Source organism: Dipodomys merriami, unplaced genomic scaffold, assembly GCF_024711535.1.
Source record: "Dipodomys merriami isolate MVZ:Mamm:240054 unplaced genomic scaffold, mDipMer1.0.p SCAF_3, whole genome shotgun sequence".
In the NCBI taxonomy this organism is placed as follows: domain Eukaryota; kingdom Metazoa; phylum Chordata; class Mammalia; order Rodentia; family Heteromyidae; genus Dipodomys; species Dipodomys merriami.
This window is the reverse complement of record NW_027204492.1, coordinates 70,886,290-70,891,175: the sequence shown is the minus strand read 5'-3', so window position 1 is coordinate 70,891,175 and position 4,886 is coordinate 70,886,290.

Below are 4,886 nucleotides of genomic sequence, written 5' to 3'. Positions count from 1 at the left end.
TTCAAATTCAAGGTTTTATGTCCTGTCACTGATAGGTTTTGTGGCCTTGGGTAAGTTGAGCCATTTTCCCCCAGGAGTTCCATTTTCTTCATATTTCAAATGAAATTAAATTAGAACTTTAATTACCCTTGAGGCGACTGCTGGCAACACATGCCCTGTCAGACATTGCATGGGGCATCCAGGCCTGGGATCTCTGCTATGATCATGCTGAGTCTTCTGCCCCCTTGGTCTGTGTTCTTGAAAAAACAGAAGACTGGAGCTGTACCTTCTGTAAGTGTGCTGATCTGGCTCAGTGGGAAGCACCCTTTGCTGGCTTTTGACTCTTCTTCCCATCTCTCTCTTTCTTCCTTCCTTCCTGTCTCTCTTTTTTTCTCTCTCTCTCCCTCTCTCTCTTGTCCTCTATCCTCCCACTTTCTTCCTCTATCCTCTCTTTGCACCTATCTTTCTTTCTCCTCTTCTGTCTGCATGAGCCAAACCCATTGTCTGTCTTGATATCTCCTCAAGTTTTCTTTAGCAGAAGGATGTCCAAGTCTATCTCTGGCTTTACTCTGCTACATGTGTGTGAAGTGGTGGTCATACCAGTCCTAGACGCAGCCTCAGCACCAGTACCAGTAACAGACTTATCAGCTTTCACACTGCCCAAAATACCACACACACACACACACACACACACACACACACACACACACACACACACACACACACACACACACACACACACACACACACACACACACACACACACACACACACACACACACACACCTTCTTCCTAACACACAGTAGGCACTCACAAATGTGCTCACTTTATTTTTATTCAAGATGTCTTTCCTTTCTGGGTTTGTGGCCCTTGAACCAGATCTGTATTTGATAAAAATGAAGACTTGTTTTACTTAAAAATCTGACCTCTAAACTGGGCATTGCTAAACTGCGTACTGGTGGTTTACTTCTGTAATGCTAGTTACTCAGGAGACTGAGATCTGAGGATTGCAGTTCAAAGCCAACCCAGGCAGGAAAGTCTGTGAGACTCTTCTCTCCAATTGACCACCAGAAAACCAGAAGTGGAGCTGTGGCTCAAGTAGTAGAACACCAGCCTTGAACATAAAATCTTAGGGACAGCACCCAGGCCTTGAGTTCAAACCTCAGGAACAGCACACAAAAAAAAGCTGACCTCTAGAGGCTGAGCTAGGAGAGTCATGAGTTGAAGACCAGCCTGGGTGACACTGTAAGACCACAGCTCTAAAAAAGGAAAAAAAAAAAAACGTTAATCTCTCAGCTAAGATAAGAGGCCCAGACAGTCACTCCTGCTTTCTCCCTACCAAACTGCAGACTTCTTCTGCCTATGGCCATCACCTAGAAACTGGGTCTACTCTCTATTGTACTCATCCTTGTCTCTTTCCTCAGAAGCCCTTACTCTCCACCAAAGGTGTATTCAGCCAGCAAGAGTTTAAAGGCATTGTAAGCATAATGCCTACCTTTGGTGCTCAGCTCCACCCAGATCTGAGCTCCTCCTTGTCCTGGAGGTCCCACCGTACAGCTGGCCCCTGCCTCTCTCCAACCAGACTCACTTGAACTCCCATCTACCTCACTTCCTATCCCCCAGACCCTGTACCTACCTAGATAGTGGAGGCTGCCATGTGCTCTCTCTCTGGGGGAAATATGGCTCCTCTAATAAGCCTTGTAATAATCTTTCTCCTGTGCCTGCCTGCCTCCGCGTGGTCCCCTGAGATGGATGTGATGGATCCTTTCAGATCTATTGGTACTAAGCTCTAGGCACAGAAACAAACATAACCTCACCTCCTCAAGCTTCCAGGAGATAATGGATGACACATTAAGCACGTAGTTGTGGGCTGGACACCATGGCTACCCTATGTAATCTCAGCTACTTAGGAGGCAGAGACTGAGAGGATCATGGTCTGAGGCTAGCCCTAGCAAAAAGTTAACAAGGCTTCATTTCAATCAACAAGTCAGATGTGGTGTTGTGTGCCTGTGATCCCAGATATGCAAAAAGCATAGGATTACAAGACATATAAGGATTGTTGTCAGAGGTTGATCTCAGGACAAAAAGACCTTATACCCCCAATAACTAAGAAAGAGGTGGGAATGTGGATCTGATTGTAGAATACCTGTTAATCAAATATGAGATCCCTTGAGTTCAATTCCCAGTACTATCATAAAAGAAGAGGGGGAGGAAGAGGAGGAGGAGGAGGAGGAGGAGGAGGAGGAAGTTGTTGCTGGGTAAATGCCACTAAAGCAAACTCAGAGTATCCTCACATGAGAAGCCTGACTCAGACAAAGACTCAGGGGTGGCCTGGAGGAAATGCTGTTTAGGCTGAAGCTGACAGAGCCTGCAAAAGTCAGACAGAGCAGAGCTCTGGATTAAGTTCTGTGTTTTAATCATTATCATGTGGCAAGTCTCATGTTAATGTCTTACAGGTAGCAGCTCATGGAATGTTCTGCCACTTGAAGGACAGAGTCCTTTTCTCAGATGAGGACACTGAGGCTCAGAGACCTAAAAGGACTTGTCCCAGGTTAGTTCCAGCTCAAGATCATGGTAGGCACCAGAAGCAGGTGGAATCCACACAGGCCTGCTGCAAAGCCTGCTCTCTAACACAGGCAGACTCAGACCAATGAAAACCCCAGTGGCTCAGGCATGAGGGGTGTGACCATTTTCCCAGTTGCTTATAAAAAGACATCCTGGCCAGGTATTGGTGGCGCAAGCTTATAATACTAGATACTTAGGAGGCTGAGATCTGAATATCAAGGTTCAAGAAAAGTTCAGGAAGAAAAGTCCCCATGACTCATCTCTAATAAACTACTCAGAAAAAGCCAGAAGTGGAGTTGTGGCTCAAGTGGTAGAGTGCTAGCCTTGAGCAAAAGAAGCTCATGGACAGTACCTAGGCCCTGAATTTAAGCCTCAGGATAGGCAAAAAAAAAACCAACCCTGGAAAGAAAGACATCAATCTATAGGATTTTAGAGGTAGAAACTGAGCACACACTGATGAAGCCACTGCATGAGTCCCGATATGTGATGGTGCCTTGGGCTAGATCAGTTACAGTGAAGTGGGTTACAGGAGATGGATTGGGGAACTATTTCAGAGGCAGTCACAACTAATGGTAATGTTGCACAGAACTTTCCAGATTGCTTCCTGATTCCATAGGCAATATCTAATTCGATGTGCTCAAGCCCATGTCATGTGAGATCAATGTTATCCTTGTTCTACAACTAAAAAAATTGAGGCCCAGGGAGGGGTCACGGGTTGTTCAAGATCACAATTACAAGCATGCATGTGTTTCTAAGAGCACACATGGGCACCTGCACCCATGCAATCATGCATGGCTACATGGGTATACATCCTGCAGAGGTCCAGATGTGCGAGTGCGCATGTGCATACAGGTATGTGCAAACATGAGTGGACAGATGTGTGAATGCTTTGTGCAAATGTATGCTTTCATCCTGGGTGTCCGTTGCCTTGGATGAGCTCTTGGATTGCATAGTCAGAAAGAACACATTGCTAATCACACTCACTGGTACAGCCAGGACCTTAATGGAGGTTGCGGGAGGGTGGGGGGGTTGCAAATATCCCTGCTGGTTGCTAGCAGACCTATGGTCTCTTGGCCTAAGTTTCAACACAATAATAATAACCATTCGAATTATTGAATATATATTGTACATCAGGCCCTATGTTCAGCCGGCCACATGTATCCTGTCAGTCTAGTCTTACTACCCTATAAGGCAGCAATAATTCTCCCAATTTATAGAAGAGGAGACAGGTCAGCACTGAAAGCCTGGAATCCAGGACAGTCTCCAGGGCAGGGCTGGGGCATAGCCACGGGAGCCCAGAAGGTCAGACAGCACAAAGTCTCTCCTACCCAAGGCCTGGGCCCTGACCGTGCTGTTTCTGAGATTGGCTATCTCAGGACTTGCTCAGGTTTCCGGCCTCTGGCCTCCAGGCTCCAGGTTCCAGGCAGTCAGTGAAAATTTATGGCTTGAGAAAGTTCTTGTAAGTCCAATCCCCACATCCCCCTCTCTGACCTTGCATGGTTTATCAAGATACTGGCTCCTCCTCCTCCACCCTCTTCCAGCTGCAGCCGCCTCCCTCCTATCCCTCCCCCCACCCTTTGTCTCTGGTCTCAGCTATCCCTTTCTGCTCTCCTTTCCTCCTAGCTGACCTTGCCACCACACAGCGCAGCCTCAAATTGCAGATAACATTCCTTCTCTTTTCTCCCCCTCAGCCTGGCCAAGAGAGCTGGGGAAGAAGTATGTGTCTGCGACATTGGGTGCACACATGTGCAGTGTGTACAACAAACATGGGGGATAGGCGCTGGAGAGCTGGAGTTCTCTCCAGGAAAGTGACATTACAAATACACAGAAAGGTGTACCACACACCATTTCATGCTTTGGGGCCTGTTGGCACAGTGCCTAGGCCTGTGAACATGAGCAATAGTAATTGCAGCATGAATGAGTGGATGGACAACATGTGCCTCTAAATGCATACATTTCTCCTATGGCCGTGGAGTTATGAGTTTAGCCCTAAAAAGCAGAAATGGCTGTAAGCTCCAGTCAAAGTGATAGTATGTTTGGGTGGTCAGGGTTTTGGACCAGACTGACATGTGCTGGTCATCTAACCCTGAACCTTTCTATGCTTTAGTTTTCTCCTCTGTAAAATGGGGTTGGTAATCATAATAAAAATAATTATGAAGCCAGGTGCCAGTGGCTCACACCTGTTATCCTAGCTACTTAGGAAACTGAGATCTGAGGATTACAGTTTGAAGTCAGCCTAGGCAGGAAAGTCCAAGAGATTATTATTCCCAATTAACTACCAAAAAGTCAGAAGTGAGGTGTGCCTTAGGTAGTAGAGTTCAGTCTTGTTCATAAAAGCTCA